We start from the raw sequence: 22004 nt of genomic DNA on the forward strand, positions 1-22004 counted from the left end.
ACAACCTCCAGGGGAAAAAGAATGGAAATGAAAATTGACAATTGTATATTAAGATGATAAGGGCCATTCTTCCTTCAAATATTCTTGATAGCACCTTCAAAGTCCTCCTTTGCAGACTTATAAAATATCAAGCCAGTGTCTACTGGCTTCTACTCTGTGTTAGCTGCAATCAATTTTTTCCTTACAAACTTGGGAATGATTAGTAAGACCTTTATCACTTTTTTCAAGTATCATAGATTTGTGATAAACTTCATGTAAAGAACTCTGAGAAACTTCTGAAAGCATAGTCAATCGCCTAAGCATCATATTGTGCAAAAAATTGTTCCTGAAGGGTTCATGTGAGAGAGTCATGGTCCTTACTCATCAGCCTCTCCAAACAATGGCACCATTCTAAATGAAGGCTAATACTGGAATCTTCACACTCTTTCCCAAATTGCAAAGGCAGACTGCATACGACCTGGGTCCCACTGTTCTTTAAACTATTTTTGTTTCAAATTACAAGCACTATTTTTTCTCCTTCCCATTCTCTCTTACCCCTCCCCACCCCGCCCCCACCAATTTCAAAAAAAGCCTTTGTTATAGATGCGAGTAGTCAAACAAAACAAATTTCCTCATTGGCCTTGTCCAAAAACATACATGTCATTCTCTATCTTGAGTCAGAGAGGTGGTAGCTTGCTTCATCATTGGTCCTCTGGAGTCAAGAGTTCTTTAATCTTCCAAAGTTGTTTGTCTTTATCGTGGTTTTTTTCCCCTGCAAATAATTCTTCTGGTTCTTCGCCATTTTCTCTGTAATAGTTAGCTCAAATCTTCTCATATTTCTATGAAACTATCCTTGACATCATCTCTTAGTTTATAATTGTATTCCATTACATTCATAAATTTTTCACTATCACAATCTCAGTGCAAGTGAACCAGTGGTTCTATGCCTTCACTCTGGCTTTATCAATATGTGTCTGTTGGCAATCAACCTACTCAACAGTGTAGGTGCTACCTCTATTAGCACTCTTAGCACTACTATCTCTCTGTGTCAGGCTGCCCAACTGGGAAGGTAGTCACTCTTCTCAACAGCTAGGTATATGTCCTCTCACAAATGGATCCCAGTGACAATGGAGCCTAGCTCCAGAAAAGAGAATCAACTTCCCACTTACATAACCCAATGTCACGGAAAAGAATTATAGTGATCATACAGGTGCTCATGTATAGATTGTACCACAAGTATGTTAATTGCTAGTGCAAACTTTGACAGGTGAGGCTGGAATGGAGATAGAGAACCACTGGCTCATCTAAAATGATAGAATGATAGTGGAGGATGTCTGAATGTAATGAATACTATTGTATCCTAACAAATGACCCAAAGGCAGTTTTGCAGAAAGCCTTCTATGAAATCATATTCAGTAAAGAACTTAGTGAGGGCAGAAGTAGGCAGATACACTAAGACTCTAATCTGTAACATGTCTCCACTGGCCCTAAACATAAAAATAGATCCTGTACTAACTACCCTACAGTCTAATATCTTGTTTTTAAAAAAGAGCTTAATTTTGAAACAAAATTTGATTTTTTTTAGTGACTTTTATTAAACAAAATTCAATTTCAGGACTGAATAACTGAACTACAGGGTTAGAAGGGACTTTTGAGACCACTCAGTCTCACTTGTACTTAAAGAAAATCCTTTCAATAGCCTCCTCTAGCTTCTGTGTGAAAACCTACAGTGAAAAGTAATCTTCTGCTTCCCAAGGTAGCCCATTCCACTTTGAAACAGCTCTCATTGTTATATTTTCCTTATAGCAAGTTAAAACATGTCTTTGTGATTTCCACCTATTATTTCTATCTCTCCCCACCTAGGGTCTAGCAGAACAAGTTCAATCACTCTTTCCTATAATAGCCTCTCAAATATTTTAAGCTGTTATGACCTCTACCCCTGCCAAGTCTTCTCTACAGGCTAAGTAAGCCTAGTTCTTTCCATTGACTTTCATGTTGCATGGTTTCCAGTCATCTTATACCACTGTGATGGTACTCTTCAGGATACACTGAAGCTTAAATCATAAAAATGAAAGAAACCTTAGAGGTCATCTAGTCCAATTCTTTCATGTTGCAGATGCGAAAATTAAGGCATAGTTTCTTTTTTAAAGCTGACATGAGACTGTTGACTCATATTGAGTTCATAATCTCATTTTATACAAACTGTTGTCTAACCAAGCATCCCCTCAACCTGTACTTATAATTTGATACCCCTATAAATTTTGCCTTATTAAATGTGACCTTTTATTCTAATTTGTCAAGCTCTTTTTGAATACTAATTCTGCCACTCAACATGTTCAGTAACTCTTCCAGCTTTGTGCTATCTATAAACTTGATAAACATGCCCTCAATGCCTTCATCCTAGTCACCCTAAAATATAAAACAGCAGAAAATCATGGAAAGATAATAGGGCCATCACTCGAGAGAGATCAGTCCAGGTTAACACTGATCTGTTACTACTCTTTCTATCAGGTCATTCAACCAGTCCTGAATCTGTATAATTTTGTTATCATCTAAAAAAATTTCTCAGCCTCTGCTTTCTCATCTATGAAAAAGATATAATAATTATAGCACTAACTACCCAGTGTTGTTTTGAGGGTCAAATGAGATAATATTTGTAAAATGTTTTGCAAACCTTAGAATGCTATATAAATACTAGCTATTATTACTATTATGACCATCATTTTGGTTATAAATATCAGTGACTAAATGTTTAGAAAGACATTTTGAAAGAGAAGGAATCTAATCATATTTTCCCTCCACATAATCAGTTCTTAACATTCCATATAGTTATCCATGTTCATTTGTCATGAACATCTAATTGGGTTAGAGCTTGCCTCAGAAGTCATAACTAATGCTTTGAGCGATGTTAAAAATACAAATATAGGAAGATGTCCTAATGCTAATTCTAATTCCTTCTTATGTCAAATTATTAACAGTCAAAAAAGTCACATGGGATATATAAGGATTAACTGTAAACAAAATTATCCAGTTGGATTAAAATGTTTTCAGTTATATCTTTAATTCTATATAAAGCAATGAAAATTTAAGCATATATTTTCCTACCACTAAATTCAACAAAGGAAGGTCTGCAAAAACATCATAAAAATGTATATATAAAGAATTTTTCAAAACCATACTTTTATTTGGGTATGCACAACCTAAGATTTCTTTTCTATGGGGAAACAAAATGACCAGACGCCCTTTCTTTTACACATTCTCCAATTCCAGACAAGTGGTCTTTTATTTAATTCCAAATATGGCAGCAACTAGAAATGCTATATTATTTCTTTTATTCATATTTCCTCCAACTCAACTATCAGGTATTTATATGGTTAGTGGAATCATAATTAAGAGAACTAGTACATATGCTGGCTAGTGTGATGGAAACTTTAAATCAGATTTATTAATGTGTGCAATTACTATTGACAGCATGCAATTATGTATTCAACAATACAAATATCAACTCCCTCTGGGAATAAATGACCAACCTGAATGCTAAAAGTCCTTATAAATATGTTTCCCATACTTGTGCTCACAAGGTTCCCTCTTTGCCCAGCCAAAGCCCATGTGGTTGCCTCAGAGTGGGATTCTGGCAAGTTTCTGTCAATCAGCACTGCTCTCCAGTGAATGCCAGAGACTAGAATTTCCAAGTATATAGAAAGTCAGTGTCTATCATAGTTATATTCCATTGAGGCTTAAATGTCAAAAAAATCAGTGCCTATGTATGTGGTCCGTTTTCTGTCAGGCAACCACCACACTGTGTTAAACAAAATTGGGTTTTTGGTAGAATTTTAATTCTTTTGAAGTGATTTGGAAGTGTCAATGACCTTCAATAGATTCAGTAGGAGATAGTAATTTATTTTGGTGCTATTTTCCTTTAAAAATTATTGCCCTATGATTAGACTTTTTTTTCTTCTTTTAATTAATGTGATGGTAATTATTTTCTGTACCTATTTTATTTAGAGACATAAATTGAGGTGAGGAATTAAAAATAATTTTATTCTTTACATATATTGCTTTATTTTCTACACATTCAATCATCCAGTTCTATAAATTAGGAAAATCGTCCAATCAACTCTTGATGAGACATACTAATGAAGAGGATTACATACTGAAGATATTATAAATATAGAATTATCCTAAAATTTATTATGCAAGGTTGGTAATATAGTCCTTGGGGCCAAGGAACAGAGACCACAAACTAGACCTCCTCAGCAACCAATTTACATGAATTCACTTTTAAAAAATCTACACAAACCATTTCCCCTCATTTAGTAGGGAATGCTTTAATCCTAGGTCTCTGTAATGCTAAGAGAATTTGAAGATCTTCCCTGCCCCTTAATAGGCCCATGTGACCTGCTTTGAGTTTTGACCCAGCCCACAGCCTGAGTCACATGAAGCCCTTGGTGGGAGGAACTTGTCAAACAGGTGGGGTAAGAAGGGTGCAGCAGGAAGAGAGAGGTGGAGCTGAGAAAGAGGCAGCAGGCAGAGCAGGGGCAGAGCAGAGACGGAGCAGCCAGCATGAGAGAGGGAGGGGCGTTTTGCCTAAGGGGGCTTGTTTGTGGGGAGACCTGATGGCAGGAAGGTTTGGGGATGTGGACAAACTTCTCTATTACCATGGCGGAATTGGCTTTCTGGTATCTGAATAAATATTTTGGTTTGTCTTTAAGAGCTTACGTTTTCTGACTTTACCCTGGAAATGCGCCTGGAAAGATCCTTGACTGTAGAGTCAAAGGTTATGTATTTCATTCCCACCAACAATATCTACTACTTCTTATAACCTGAAATAAATTGGTAAAATCCTCTGGATCTCTATTTTCTTATCTGTACAATAAGAGGATTATCTCTTAGGTCCCTTCTAGCTTAACATTTATGATTTTATAAACTCCTTCCCTACTTTAGTTTGCCACCATTAGCCTTGCCTTGGCTTTTCATCCTGCATACAGATCTTACTACTCACATGCATTTTTGTAATTAGGCAAAATAGGTAACAAAAAATGAGCTAACAAAAACATTAATATATTCTCACCATCTTCCCCAACTCCAATAATCAGGCATGGTAATTTAGCCATACCAGGTGCTTCTATAGAGCAATGAAACTGGTTTCCATGAGTGATTTGAGGAATCTATCCTATTACTGTACAATCACCTCTCATATATTTTATTTTTATTACCTTCAGCTTAGTTTTTTAATATACATTCAATTTAATATAGTAGTACTAACCTTGGTCTTTTCTGTATCTCCTTCTGAACTTCCATCTGCTCGTTAATACTTTAATATTTTGTTGATGTTCTTTCTCCTTTTTTTTTTAAAATATCACTATCACTAGTGGAAGCTTCTTCTTTCATCAGATGCAGTACCCAGCCTACCTTCTGTAGTTAGGGAGAGCTGGTGGAGGGTGGGGAAAATGATGGGGCTGGACAAAGAATCACTTTGGGTCTATCTATTATCCTTAAATACCAAAAAGTTCTACCAGCCCTGAGTAACTACATCATGAAAAGTATCCCAGAAGTTGCTCATTCCTCAAATCCCAGGAAATAAGTCATTTTGTCCTAAGAGTTCTCAGAATTTTCCAGTGAACAGATGTTCCCTGGGATACCCTCTGTAGGCTCATTTGGCCTTCTTCCGATAGTCAAGCAAAACAAATTTGTGATGTATTGATTGTATGTGGAAATTATACATGTATATATATATATATATATATATATATATACACACACACTTCATTTTCAGTCTTCTTGAGTCCTGATTAGTCACTCCATTAATCAGAATTCTTAAGTTTGTCGGAGGTGTCTTCATTTACAATACTGTAGTCGCTGTATGAATAGTTCTCTTGGCATGCTAAAATAACTCCATATCAGTTCAGACAAGTCTTCTCAGGTGTCACTGAATCCACACATTTCAATATTTCATATAATTCAATAGTATTCTGTTATATGTATTTACATACATATAATACATACACACAATATTTACATACATGCAATAACATTATGTTAGATGTCTCTACATACATATTTATTCATCCTCTATTCAATAATTCACAAGCACCCTCTTCAGGTTTGAGCTCTTTGCCAAAATAAAAATTGATTTCATAAGGAATTTACAAATTAATTTAAGTAGTTCTATTGTTTTCTATTATATTAGCACAGTCTAACCAGGCATAGATAATTTCCTCTACAAGTTTTTAAATTTCTATTTGTTTCTATGGTATTTTGTATTGTCATTTGTATAATTTCTCTAAGTAGATAGATATTTTTACATCCTATCATAATTTAGAATTGAATTGCTTTCTCTGTCACTTCCTGGATTTTGTTGTTAGTGGATAAAAAGGCGGATGATTTTTGTGAGCTTATTCTACATCCTGCTAATTTACTGAAGTTATAAATGGTTTCTATTAATTTAATTGCATCTCTAGAATTCTTGGAGAAAACACCATGTCTACAGAAAGCAATGACTTTGCTTCTTTGACTATGCTTGTTCTGTTGATTTCTTTTTCTATTTCTATTCTTACTTTTAATGCTACAGGTAGAAGTCCAAGAACTACATTAAATAATTGTGATGAGAATAAGTATCCTTCCTTTAATCCTGATCTTACTGAGAATGTCTTTAGAGTTTCTCCATCACTGCTCTTGGTTTTAAATAAATGTAGTTTAAGATCAAAAGAAAAATTCCATGTATTACTGTATTACATCTATTTTAATATATATTTAGTATTTTATTTGTTTAATTTTGGTCTTTTTTGTACCATCTTAAATTTTGAACAGTCTCTGCTTCTTCCATACCTAACCCACACAAGAAAAAGGCCACGACTGGACACAGATTCATAAGTATGTGTGAAGTCAAACTATGCATACTTCTGTTTATCAGTTCTTTCTCTGGAGGTGAATAGCATTTTCCTTCACAGGTCCTTTACAGTTGATTTGATGATTTATAGTACTCAGAATAACTTGACTGTTCACAATTATTTCTTCAAACAATAATGCTGTTACTGTATGCAATATTCTCTTGGTGCTACTTGCTTCACTTTTCATTATTTCATGCAAGCCTTTCTACATCTTTTTCTAAAATCAACCAGCTCATCATTTCTTACACACAGTAGTATTCCATTGCCATTATATATCACAACTTGTTTAGGCATTCCCCAGTTGATGGGCATTTCTTCAATTTCCAGTTCTTTGTCATCACCAAAAGAGCTGCTATAAAAATTTTAGATCATATAGGTTCATTTCCTTTTTCCCTGATCACCTTGGGAAACAGACCTAAAATTGGAAATGCTGGGTGAAAGGGTATACACAATTTGATAACTATTTGGGCATAATTCCAGATTGCTCTCCAAAATGGCAGAATCATTTCACAGTTCCTCCAACTGTATTTTGTTTAAAAGAAGAAACACAAAAATAAAAACAAAACTTTTCCCATCTATTGATAACAGATATAATTAATATTGTCTACTATGTAGAATCAACCTTGAATTCTTGGTATAAATATAACCTGGATATCATGTATAAGCTTTGTAATAATTTTTTATTAATTAAGGATATTGCTATATGACTTTCTTTCTCTGACTTTTCTCTCTGTTTTAGATATCAAGATCATTTTTTGACTCAGAAAAGGAACTCAAGTAAGTTTACATCTTTCTCTAGTTTTACAAACAACTTAAGCATGATTTGAATGAATTGGTTTATAATTGTTTATATTTTTCACTTGCCAATTATGTATTCACATATCCACTTGAATATTATTTACAAATCCATCCTGATTTCTTTTTTTCAGGGAGTTCATTTGTAGCTTAGTCAAATTCCTTTTCTGAGCTTAGGTTTTTAAAATTCTCTATGTCTCATTATGATAATATAGGCATTTAACATCTTTATAAACATGCATCCATTTCACTTAAATCATTTTTGCTAACATCCGATTAGACAAAATAGATTCTAATACATTCTTTTATTTTCTCTTCATCTGTTGTGGATTCTTGTTCGCCATTTTTTATATTTCTAATTTAGCATTTCTCTCTTTTTCTTAAGATTAGCTAATGATTTGTCTAATTCATATTTTTCTTTTTAAAATGTATTTATTTAGATTAGCTTTCATGATGAAAAGTCCTAATGAAGGGTCACCTTCCCATGTATCAGCATGACAGTTCTATAAAGCTGACTGTGCAGGACAGGAAATACATGATCTCCAAAAAAACTGGTGCACTTTAACCAACAGGCACATTAAAATGATATAGACTTTTGTCTCCTCCTATTTCTTTCCTGCAGGTGGAATCCTAGAGAATGGACATAAGAACACTGTTCTACAACTACCTTCCCCCCACCCCTTTTATTGACTGGACATGGAATTTTACTGATGTAAGAAGTTCCCTTTCAGAAATGTCTTCTGCCAGTCCAAACCAATACATTCTCTGGAACTCAATTCCTTATGTAATGGCCTTTTCTTAAGCTTTATTCTTCTTGATCTCTCTGTATCATTTTATAATGTTGATCATCATCTCATCCTGAATACTCAGTTATTTATATTTTTACCCTGCTCTTTCCAGGTTCTCTTCTTATATTTCCAATCATTTCTTAATATCCTTTCTTCATTCTTTTGGGTTTTTTAGGTGTATTATTTATTTTAAACATCCTTTTCTTTTTAAATTTTGAGTTCTAAATTCTCTCTCTTGCCAACCCTTCCCTCACCAACTGAGAAGGCAAGAAAATTATACATGTGAAATCAGACCAAACATATTTCTATATTAGCCATATTATTAAAAAAATCTAAAAAGTAAAGAAAGCAGGAGAGTTATACTATTACATTTTGTGAAAAAAAATCTAAGGTGGAAGATTTGTATAAAAGACCTCTGAAGTCCTTTCCAGCTATAAATTAATATATTAGCCTAGTTTTAGTTATAAATTCAGCAGCACTATATTTTCAATTATGTCGATCTGTTATTTTCAGAATTTTTTAAATTTTAAATTATGATTTCTTAATTTGTTAGTTTTTAATAATTTTTTTAGTTATATGCCTAATTCATTGATATTGTATTTCTCAGTTTTTTTGAGGAAGGCATTTTAAAATATAAATTTTCTAGTATTACTCTTTACTGTTATCTTGTCTCTCCCTTGATAAAAATATTTATTGTTTCTGTGATTTCTTTGACTTACACATTCTTTAGTTTCCATCCAAGTTTGAATCCTTTCTTCAAATGTCCATTACCAAATATACTTTTATTGCCTGGTGGTCAATAAAAGTGTTTAACATTTTCACTCTTCTTCTTTATGAGTTTTATTCCATAGCATTTAGCCAATTTTTATAAAGGTGTTATGCACCACTGAAAAGTATGTATATTTTTTTCTGTTCTTATCCAGTAATTCCTAAGGAGCTATCAAACTTTTATAAGTCTACCCTGATCTTTAAATTCTTTCTCATTTTTTGCTGGATTTGTCTAGACCTGTCCACCTATGAGAATTTCATTGTACATTAATCCCTGTAATTAGATTAATTTTTCCTTCAAGAACTTAGATGATGTACCATTCAGTATATATATATTCAGTATTAATATTATGTTATTATCTATATTATCTCCAAGAATAATGTCATTCTCCTTGTCTGCTTTGGTTGTCTATTTTTAATGCTGTTTGTCTGAGATTGTGACTGCTACTCCTGTGCTCTGGGCTAGACATGAATCAGGTGAGTACCCCAGTAATTCCAAATTGACATTGGAACAAAATGAAATACTTAACAATTAAAAATATTAGGTTTACTTAGACAAGGCAGGAGATGGATTTTTAGAAACAACATTTATTTAATTTTTTTATATTTAACAACAATAGGCATCAAGAACATCTTGAACTGATACAGTTGAGCAAAGTTTTCATTGTGATTCACCAGCCAAATGTCTCAGTCCCCTCTGCAGCTCCTCATAGCTACTTTGAGCTTACAAATAAAGTTGGTGATATCTTTCTATCCCTAGCATTTAGCACAGTGCCTGACCCAGAACAGGTGCTTAATAAATGCCAGTTGACTTACATAATCACAACTGGACCCACACTATGAGGCAATCCCTTTACACTTCCTTAATTGATTGATTATCTCATTCATTCCAGTGACTTTTTCACAACTTTTCATTACTCTTCAAACTTCCCAAGACTCTCCTTCTCCCTGTTCTCTTACCTGAGGATCTTGCCTTACATTTCTTGAAAAACAAAAATGAAGACCTTCACTGAAAGGTGACCCTTGTATTTCCTCCACATCTCATTTCACTCAAATGTCATTCACCACTATCTCTTTCTTCACCCATCTCAAATGATGAGGTGACACTTCTCTTTACCAAAGTAATATTTGTAGGTGCTTAGCATAGTGCCTGGAATATAGTAGGAGATTAATAAATGCTTGTCAACTTGACAAGTAGCAATTTTGATATGATTCCATTTTGTGACAAGAGTGGTCATGAGTATGTACTGCTGACATTGACTCTGAAGATCTGAATTTTATCTGATGAAACCAAAGTGAGCTACTTTGCCCATGCTGCTTAGTTTGTCAATTGAGCATTAGATTTTGTTGCATGTATACATATATTTTTTTCATTTTTCTCTTTTTCTTATGTTTTCAGTTCTTGTGCTTTTAAAACATAATTTCTTATGTTTTTAATTCTTTAATTCTATTTTTGAATAATGGATATTACTCCAAAGAGGAAACTTTATTTCTTAAAGTATAGACTTCAATGACTGTTAGAGATACTGCAGTAACTGCTCAAGGATCATTCAAGCCTATAATGAAATAGGATCAGTCCCACTGAAAGCACAAAGAATGATGTAATCATATGGAATAACAACATCAAAAACTGAAAGATAATCACTCCTAAACAGCCTAATGCACAATTGATCCCAACCACAGGCTTTTAGAGAGGCCTATAAGCCAGAACAGATACTAATGATTCCTCTTCAGAATGGCATAATAATGAGACCAGTTTTTTTTTAATCAGTTGATAACCATTGCTATGAAGAAAAAATCTTGTCATACTCAAAATAATATAAAGATTGGAGTAGTAAAACTTGAAAAAAAGATCATTTTAATTATAGAAATTCACTTTTCCACTCATTAACATCGAAACAATTGTCACAAGAAGTTCAACTGAATATGCAAGACTCAGGCATCCTCAACTGAATCTCTACCATTCACCCTCAAAAATTTGGGGGAATTATTTTATTGCCAGTAGACTTGGAAGGCTCAGCTCCATTGAGAGAATTGCTGGGAAGCATATGATAAAGTGAATATTAAGAAAATCATAGAATGCCAACAGGGAAAAAAAAGGCCTACAATTTAAATACAAATTATTTATTTTAAGGAAGTAACAGAAAAGCAGTGTGCAACCAGAAATTAATATGCATTGGATATTACAAATTGGGTTTCTAAAATTCAGAAAGCAATATATATTCTTCACATAGTGAGACCTCAATACACATTGTGGGAGACAATCATTAGTATAACCTGTTTCTGATTCAAATAATAGAAATAGTTCCATTATATTTGGTCTTATGACATACATATACCAAAGAGTTTAAGGTTGATGTAGTCCTTTAATAATACCTTTTAATAATAATAATATATTTAGTAATACCTTCCTCCTATTATGAAAAATAGGCACTTGATCATCAGATCTCAGAACACTTTGGGACAGAATTTACATTGATTCTAAGATCAAAAAGCATGTTTCTGGAGGATAAACATTCTGGAATCAGAGAACCTGAGTTAGAATCCAGAAATGCTACTTACCACACTACCTGTGTGGTCTTGGTAAATCACTTTACCAATGTGGGCTTCCAAGCTTCATCATTGTTAAATGAAGAGTTTGAACTAGGTGGTTCCTTCCTACCATAAATTCTAGGAGTGTTTTTAAACCCACAAAAGTATATGTTTCTCTGTACATTTTTCAAACTGATAACCTGCAAAGGAATACAGGGAATTGAGCAGCCAGAGTACACAAAAACAAATAATATGAAACCAGTTCAATTCTTTGTTGTATCTTAGAGCATAGCTGAAGGAATGACAGGAGCTGCAACCTACATCTTTCCATTGCATTATTACACATGGTTTCTGTGGAAAAGAGAGAAGAGAAAAACAGAATGAATCCCAGCACGTTCTTTTAAGTCCAAGAAAAGGATTTTGCTGGTGTTCCCCTGGCCCTTGCGTAGCTAAGAGGGAAGATCTCTTGGTTCCATGTTAAGAAAAAAAAAAAAAAGGTAAAAGCTTTGCTAAAATAGTCCCGGTGTGACAGTTGCTAGACCCTTTGATTATTCTAAGTCCTAGGGACAATAGGAAAGAATTTTATCAGAAAAACAAGTCTGTGGATCTATATAATAACTAACAAATCCTTGTTACACAGAATCCAAAACTGAGCAGTCTCCCAGTGATTTCCTTGGGTGTTTTCCCATTAGATGATATAACCATAATTCCATGAAGGGCCAAGCCCAGTTGTTGAAAGATATTTGAGTCAGGTTGTTATAATATTTAACATTTACCAAGGGCAACCATGAATTAGGCATTGGTTCTTTTATTGATAACCATTTCCCATCCTGGAAACTGGAAAAGTGATAAAAAAAAGATTTTTCTCAAATATCATTTAGGTCATCAGTATGGTATTATCATAATCTGACACTCATGTCCATGTCATTTTGAAAATAAATCTATTCCAATTCAATTTCAAACTTGATTAAAAGTTCCTGTTCAGAATGTCTTAGCTAGAAAAAGAGTTAGCTATTTACTAAAACTGTTAAGCATTCCCATTAAATCACATCTCCTACGAGATAAAAAATTGGAATTTAGCAGCATGATTATATTCTGTGATATGCAGGACTCAAAAACATGCCCACAAAAAGCTTGCATTTGTTCAGCTTCGCCTTAGAGCTACCCTATGGCACAGGTCATAACTTGGTAACTTAACCCATATCTAAAGGGGCACTATCTCCCAGAAAAAAAAGCATTTCAAAACTACTGATAGATTTATATATAAAAATGCATTTGCTCACAGATTTTTATCATTTATACATCCACCATCTCAGTTTACCCTTACAACAATCCTGTCAAGTGAATTAGGCTATTCTCATCCCATAAATAGGGCAATGAGGCCCCCAGAAGACAAACAATTTACCCAAAGTCACACAGCAAGGGAGTGGTAGAGACTGATCTTGGACCTTCGTTTCCTAGTTCAGTGTTTTTTTACAGGGCATCATATTTACTATTTGGTCCTCTATTCCACTAGTGTGAATATCAGACCCAAGACTGTTTATGATATTGATTTGTCTGATAATGTTCATAGTGATAAATGACAGATTATCAAATTTATATAAACCAACAAACATTAGCTAATCGCTATGTATCAGGCACTTTGCTAGAATGCTGGGAATGTTAAAATCAGAAAATTAGTCAATAAACACTTATTAAATTCCTACTATATGCCAGACCCTGTGCTAAGTACAGAGGATTTAAAGGTTAAAAAAAAACAACCCCTACCCTTGAGGAACTCATAACCCAAGGGGGAAGACATCATGGAATTAACTACGTACAAACAAGTTTTATACAGTATAAATTGGAAAGACAACATTTGGAAGGCAACGGAATTAAGAGGGATTGAGAAAGATTTCCTGTAGAAAGTAAGGTTTTGGTGAGGACTTAAAAAAAGCCAGGGAATCCAGGAGGCAGAGATGAAGAGGAGGAGCATTCCATGCAAGCGATGAAAATGAAAAAAAAGTGAAAATGCTTAGAATTGGGAGATGGAAGTGTCTTGCAGATGAAATAGTGCACTTTGTAAACTGCACCGAGAGTGATTAGTGCAAAGGAGAGATCCAGAAAGAAATAATACGAGAAATTATGGAAGGAGAGCTCAAATTCTGCTGGGGGATAAAGGAATTAATAAAGGAGATGGTACCTGAGTTGGCTCTTGACCAACTTTTATATTATTAAGAATTGGTGTAAAGGGTAAGCAAGCGGATAAGGTTGCCAACTATAGGCAGCTGGTTGGTTCAATGGATAAAGCTCTGGATTTGGAGAAAAGAAGATCTGAGTTTGAGTCTTCTCTCCAACTGTGACCATGAGCAAGTCTCTTAGTCTCAGTTTTCTTAGTTGCAAAGTAAAGATAATAATAGCAGCCACCTCACAGGGTTATTTTTCTCTTCTTAATAGCATTTTATTTTTCCCAGTTACATGGATAGTTTTCAACATTCACTGTTTTAGAATTTTGAGTTCCAAATATTTTCTCCCTTTCCTCCCCAAGACAGCAAGCAATTTGATATAGGTTATACTTGTACAATCATATTAAATAGATTTCCACATTAGTTATGTTGTAAAAGAAGAATCAGAGCAAAAGAGAAAAACCACATGAAAGAAAAAAAGTGAAAAATAGTATGCTTTGATCTGCATTCAGACTCCATAGTTCTTTCTCAAGGTGTGGATAGCATTTCCATCATGAGTCTTTTGGAATTGTCTTAGATCATTGCATTGCTGAGGTTGATCATCACACAATGTGGCTATTACTGTATACAAAGTTCTCCTGGTTCTGCGTATTGCACTAAGCATCAGTTCATATAAGTCTTTCCAGGTTTTTCTGAAATCTGCCTGCTCATCATTTCTTATAGCACAACAGTATTCTATTACATTCATATACCACAATTTGTTCAGCCATTCCCCAAATGATGGGCATCCCCTCAATTTCCAATTCTTTGCCACAACAAAAAGAGCTGCTGTAAATATTTTTGTACATGTGGGTCCTTTTCCATTTTTTATGATCTCTTTGGGATACAGACCTACTCGTGGTATTGTTGGATCAAAGGGTATGCACAGTATGATAGTCCTTTGGCATATACTAATATTTAGATTAATTAATTTTTATTAATTATTTAATATTACTATTTATTAAGTACTGTATGCTAGGTCCTGAAGATACAAAGTAAAAATGAAACAGCTGCTGTTTTTAAGGGGCACTATACTGAAACGAAGTAATTTATCCTTTATGTATTCTTATCATTCTTACTTTTCCAAAGGATGTAATTGAGTACAACAATCTAAGACATTTCTGGACTAGAGATGGATGTGGATGAACATTGCTGGATAGATGATGCAGCTCACAGAAACTCTAATTAAATAACAGTTTTGATCAGGACTTGATTATACGGCTAGTTTAGAAAAGAATTCAAAAGCTTAAGTGCTCAACTAAGAGATTTAGACTCTATTACCCTGTTAATGTGTTTCAGCTTTTTAATGTGATTGGAAAGGGAATGGAAAATGCTTGGAAGAAAAAAGTCTTGAAACTCATAGAGGAAAAATGTTTTAGAAGTCATCCCAGTGACATCAAACATCAAAGGTTTTTGGTTCAGGTCAAGATTATGGGAGAAAGATTAAGTCATGTGCATCTGGCCCACTTTGTTGGTTCACTCACTTTTAATATGGTTAAGTTTCAGGCTATGTTTTTCAGCAGAACTCTTGCCCAATTCTACCACTCACTTTTAAACTATATCTAAAAACTTATGATTAAAAGATATTAACCCCAGAAAAGTCATTATGACAAAGTTAGGAAGTCTTTTTGGCATCCTTAACTGAGAACCAAATGTCTTCAATTAACCAGCACTGTAAGCTTTCAGACTTGTGTTAGCCATACTGTTGTCCTTAAAGATGCGCCTCCTCATGGATCAGATTTTGGGGGAGGGGAGGTATAATAAGGAGAAGAGGTGGTAGCGGCGAAAATTCTACCATGATATAATTATTCTGTTACCTTTTCTCCAAAAAGATGGGATCCCAGATCATGTGGAACAGCTGAGAAGGATACAAAATAAACACTGGTCGGCATAGCCAACTCAGCCTGCCAATATAAGATTAGTAATCTCCAACGTAGCAAGAAAATCTCTTTGGAAAGTTACTTGCAACATTTATGACTCAGAGATATTCCCAGAGGCTGCTGTTACCATGTGGCAGTAGATGTGTATGAAGACGTGCAGTTCTCATGAAACTGCTGTTCTTTGTTCAGGAGACAACTTGGCTACAGCAACTGTTTAAAAAACATTTGTTGGAAAACTGATATGTTTGGGTGTTTGGGGTTTTTTAAAAGAGAGTTCCAGATTTGAAACTAATTTAACTCTTCATTCAACACTTTAAGGAAGACTATCCAGAGCGGGGGAAATGACTGCAGTTAAGATCACCAGCACTAAGAATTCAATTATGTTCACATTTGAAAATGAATGTTTGGGTTGTGCACGCTGCATAACTTCCCCTCCCAGCCTTGCAAAGAGCCCCTGGTTCTTTGGGTTCATCTGTTCCTGGCACTCCATTTACTGGCTCTTCATTCCCTTGGCTCCACTGGCTCTCTGGCCCCCATCCTGGCCACCCAGGTCAGTGTCTCACCCTGGCTTCCATGCAGACTAATACTGCCAGGTCACCTCCCAATCTACCCAGGCCTCTGCTCCCTGGCTAACCTCTACTCTTGTCCAGATCCCAGATCCCCTTTTTTTTGCCCCCATTCTAAACTAATACAAATATCTCTCTTTTTCATCCATATTTTTTGTGGTATTCTCTACTTCCCCTTCCTCCAGAGGCATCCTAGAATAAATATTAGAAGTGAAAAGAACCTTAGAGATCATCTGCAATCACTTTATACATGAGAAAACTGAAGTCCTTTTACAAAGGATACACAGCTAATGAATGGCAGGGTTGGGGCTTAGATAAAGGTCTGGAGCTCTTTCTCCTATATCACACTACCTCTTTGCATTCATTCAATTAATCTATTCTAACTCTATTGTGCTTGATTTCTCTGACCCACTATTTTCAATGTTCTTAACCCCTCTATTTTACTGTGTACTAACACTCACCTATAACTGCTAGGTTGCAGAAGGTAAAGTAAATGGAAGAGACTAGAAAATAAGTCTCTGGTATCCTTATGCAAAGTTATATGGTGGCTCCAGATCTGTGTTTTCATCAGTCATGGGAATACAGCTGCTAACAGGGGTGCTTGTCCAACTCCATGGGAAATGACTCAAACCCTTGATCTCTTCTGGTACAGAAGGTTAAATCTTATCCACAAAATATGATGCTGTACACTCATTCACTGTTTAATTATGATCCTATTGACTCATTCACTATAATTCTATTTAATAATTTGGAAAGCCTTAAGAACTCTGATCAATGCAATGACTAATCATGATTCCGGAAGACCACTCATGAAATATGTCTTAAACCTTCTGACAAAGATGAGATGGATTCAGGGTACAGAATGAGACAAATATATTTTAGATATGGCCAATGAGAGACTTTGTTTGCTTAAATAGGATTGTTAAAAAAGGTTTTACTTTTTTTTCAAAAGTGGGTAGTGGATAGGAGGGAGAAAAATTATTTAACTGAAAAAATAAAATACAATTAACAAAGAATAATGAGACATACGTCATCTCATGAGGAAAAATAAACTTAATGCTATTTGAGAGGACATGCTACAGAATCATTTTAATGGTCAGGAAGTAATAATTATATGTTAGATAACACTCAAGTAAGGGCTAATTTATTTTTTAAAAAATTCTATGCTGTAACAAGTTATATTATAATGGAGTACCAGTGTTGGTAAATCATATGGTCATTTGAAAATGATGCTTCTAACTGATATTACCTATAATCATAAGCATGGAACTACATGGAGTTTAATGTGCAATGTACCTCATGCTTATAGCCTTAAGTTTAGGCAGAATGGACAGTCGGTATGATTTAAGAGACACTAGAAAGTTTCCCCTTTCCCCATGTCAACACTACTTGGATTATTGATTTCTAAAAGATAAAGACTGGCTCCTCCCCTTCTATCTCAATACTTTAATAGAGCCATGATCTTTCAACATGGATACTCCTTGACATAGGAAATTGCAAATCACACAGACTTTCTGACCGTTTAATTCTTGTCCAGTCATGCCAAACTGTCTGTGCCTCTCCACTATCCTATGTGTAATATTAATTTTAAAATACTTTATAACTACTTCTCCCCTATGAGTATCTTCATAAGGATGTCCTCCATTATCTTAATCACCTTTTTCTGGTATTAAGAAGTTTTGAGGTTTTTTTTCTTGTTTTAGACACCATGTATATTGATCCTTCAGTGCCTTCACAATTGCACTGCCTCCAGAGCAAAAGTTCTTCACAGGCACTTAGCCCAGTTCTGCTTCTTTTTCTTTCTTCATTCTCTTTAATGACATTTCTTCCTCTGCTATAACACATTCAGCACCGTGATGTTCAAGTGTGAGTGGTGGCTCTACTTTTCTATATAATGAAATAGTTTATTATGATGATTTGGTAGATCTTTTCCATTTTCTTTTGTTTTCTTCCTTTGATTTTCATTCTTAAATGCCCTTGAGATGACTTTGCTTAACTTTGCCAAACTTTATTTAAATTGGTTTTACCTTTAACTAATTCTCTTTATATATGAGACAATACTGCCCATAATCACCTATCACCTTTCCTAAGATTTTACAAATGTTTATATTCTAAATTTATTGTTGTTTTTTGCTGTCATATCTTTCCACTTGGACAGCAAGTTGAGTGTTTGCTAACTAATGCACATTCTGGTCATTTTTAGTGTCCTTGGTGATTTATAGAAAATAAAATCATTATAATAGGTACTGATGTCCTATATGTTGTTCATTTTTACTTGCTTCAGTTTCCTCATGTGTGATATGAGCTGGAGAAGGAAATGACAAATGACTCCAGTGATTCTTTGCCAAGAAACCCCAGTGATGACCCAATGGGGTCACAGAGTCAGAAACAGCTGAAATGACTGAACAACAACAAAGCATTCTATGAGGCAGAAAGGAAAAGGGAATTCATTCTAGACATGGGGAGCACTTATACAAAAACAAAAAGAAGCTGGATGCAATGTCACATATAGGAAAAAGTTAGCAAGCCAATTGAGTGAAACATAGTGTGTGAAGGAGACTAATAAGTCTAAAAAGGATGATCACTTTTCAGGTACACTATAGTGGGGGAATCCTTAGGGGATAGCTAGGTGGTACAGTGGATAGAACACCAATGCTGGAGTCAGGAGAATCTGAGTTCAAATCTCACCTCAGACACTTGACACTCACTAGCTGTGTGACCTTGGACAAGTCACAACCCCAATTGCCTCATTCTAGGTCATCTCCAGTCATCCTGATGAATATCTGGTCACTGGATTCAGACGGCTCTGGAGAAGAAGTGAGGCTGGTGACCTGCACAGCCCTCCCTCACTCAAAACAAAGTCAAGTGCAAGTCATGTCATCATTTCTTTGATGGCATGGTCTACTTTGGCAATGAAGGATGAACACACATATACACACAAGTGGGGGAATCCTTTCAGTTATGGAATAGGCCAGCTGGCCTCTGATGATATTATTCTATGAAAATCAGGTGGGAGACAGGTTGTGAATGGTTTTAAATGCCAGCCTGAGGAGCTTACAGTAAAGGCAATAGAAAGTCATTGAAATTTTTTGAACAGGGGACTGGCATGGTCAGACCTCTGCTTTAGAAACATCAGTTTGGTAGTTATGTGGTGAATAGACTGGGAAAGGGGAATCAAAAAGACCAAAGACTTCACCACCTGGTGACTAAAATACTGGTGATGAATTTCTCCATACTTACCTAGGTTGATACTTGAACAGCACACACAAGCTATCAAAGGAACTACATCAGAGGTTAGTCTAGCTTGGTAGTCAGTCAATAAACATTGATTAAGTACCAAGAATTGTGCTAAGTGCTGGGAATACAAGGAAAGGAAAGATGGTTCCTCTTCTCAAGGAGCTCACAGTCAACATGAATATAACTATGTACAAAGAAAATATATCCAAGATAATCTGGAGTAATCAACAGAGGGAAGGCACTAACATTAAAGGGGAATAAGGAAAGTCTTCCTGTAGAAGGTGGGATTTTACCTGGAATTTTATCTGGAATTTGGAGGAAGTCAGGGAAGACAAGAGGTGGAAATGAGAACAAAAGATTTCCAGGCATGGAGAAAGACAGTGAAAATGCTAGGAGTCGGGAGATGGAGTATCTTATGTAAGGAACAAGCAAGGGTAGTGTCACTGGATCACAGAGAACATGGGAGGTTAGGAGAGGGGTGTGGGGGGTAAGATTTAGGATGACAGAAATAATGGGGAGGGCAGGTTATAAAGGATTTTAAGTACCAGAGGATTTTATACTTGAACCTGGAGGTGACAATAAACAACTGGAGTTTACTGAATGGGGAGAGAGGGAAGGGATGATATAGTTACCCTACATTTTAGGAAGAACCTACCAAGAATAGGTATTTTTTCTGGCATAATCTTCATTTCACATCATGATGAAGCATCGTATTGGGATTTTGTGGAGGCCTTTGTCTTCTTAACACCCTTGAAAAGCTTATTGTGAATGAATTTACCAGATATTTTCTACAGAGAAGGTTTTTATAGGGAGGGGGAGATAAAGTACATGAGGACTCTGGATGTTTAGGAGAAGAGGAAACAAAGGAGAGGCTACAAACACTGAACACAAAATGCTGACTTTACAATTTTGCTGAAGGTCATACCTCTTTTTCCAGAATGTAAACTCTTGGAGTCTCTCTGTGGGAAGAAGTACATGGGCACTTTATAACTAAATCAGGGATGGGGAACCTATGGCCTCAAGGCCACATGTGGCCTGAACTACATAGTCACTTGTCTTTACCATTAATTTTAGATTTTGCCCGATAACTGTCTTAATAGTTCACGTTTATGTATCAGTCAGTCAACAAACATTTAGTAAGAACCTACCATGCCCCAAGCTTTAGACTTAGCACTGGAGATAAAAAGAAAAGCAAAAGACAGATGCTGTTTTCAAGGATCTCACAGTCCAATGGGGTCTACTATGTAAAAACAAGATAAATATAGGAGAAATTAGAGATTACCAAATCGCAGGATTACACTGCGATGTCCTTCCATCTACTCTGTGTGGACACACATGAACACTATCTTTACAAAATTTAAGGGCTCCTATGTCTAAGAGAGATTAGACATGTTTTCTGTGGCCCCAGAAGGCAGAAACAGGCAACAAAAGGAAGTTGAAAAGAGGAAAATTTAGGCTTGATATCAGGAAAAATTTCCTAACAATTACTAACAAATATACATATATTTACATACATATATATGCATGTGTGTATACAGGTATGTATGTATACATATATACTAATAATTATTATTAATATAATTCCTAACAATCTAGAAATAGAATGGAGTTCTTCAGGAGTTAGAGGGTTCTACCTCATTAGAGGTCTTTAAACAGGATGGATTACTGCTTGTTGGGTAAATTATATGGGGATTCCTTTCAGGTATAGGTTGCTAAGTTTCTTACAAATCTAGAATTTTGTAATTCCCAAGTATCATCACCTATTTCAAAGTGATACTCAGAAAGCCTAAGGACTTGCCAAGGCACAATTAGTATGAACTAGGATTCAAACCCATGTCTTCTGACTCCTGTGGTAGATTACTACCTCTAATGTTCAAAACATCTCTCCATCTTCAGTCAGTCACACAAGTGACTTCATTAATGCTGTTTCTCATAACTCCTCATTATGAGAAAAATAAAATGAAGCATGCTTCCAAAAACAAAAGTACTGTGAAGCTGGACTGTGAAGAAAAATGACTTTGAAAGATTTAAGAACTCTGATCAAATGCAATGACCAACCATGATACCAGAGGACCAATAATCAAGCATGCTACCTACCTCCTAACAGAGGTGATACATGGGAGATTAAGAATGAGACATAAAATTTTAGGCAGGTTTGGTCTACTTGATTATACTTATTTGTCACATGAGAGGGTTTTTTTTTCATTTGGGGAGAGGGGCAAGTAATGATATGTAAAAAAAGGCTGGAAAAGGAGGAACATTGAAGTATTTTTAAAAAATAGAAGAGAATAAAAGGAAATTTGAAAGACAAGCAGTGCAGATCTAAAACATGTTCAATTTATTATATACTTTTTTTAGAAGGTCA

At 35.1% G+C, this 22004-nt stretch overlaps 1 long non-coding RNA gene across 1 annotated transcript in view; it reads right to left on the reverse strand.

The window, feature by feature from the left end:
* Positions 1 to 11328: 11328 nt before the first annotated feature.
* Positions 11329 to 22004, reverse strand: part of LOC140505988 (uncharacterized) — a 109018-nt gene continuing 98342 nt past the window's right edge. The window contains exon 4 of the long non-coding RNA XR_011967726.1: positions 11329 to 12103. This is a non-coding gene — a long non-coding RNA (uncharacterized lncRNA). The remainder of the gene's footprint in view (positions 12104 to 22004) is intronic.

Source organism: Notamacropus eugenii, chromosome 5 (genome assembly GCF_028372415.1).
Source record: "Notamacropus eugenii isolate mMacEug1 chromosome 5, mMacEug1.pri_v2, whole genome shotgun sequence".
Lineage (NCBI taxonomy): Eukaryota > Metazoa > Chordata > Mammalia > Diprotodontia > Macropodidae > Notamacropus > Notamacropus eugenii.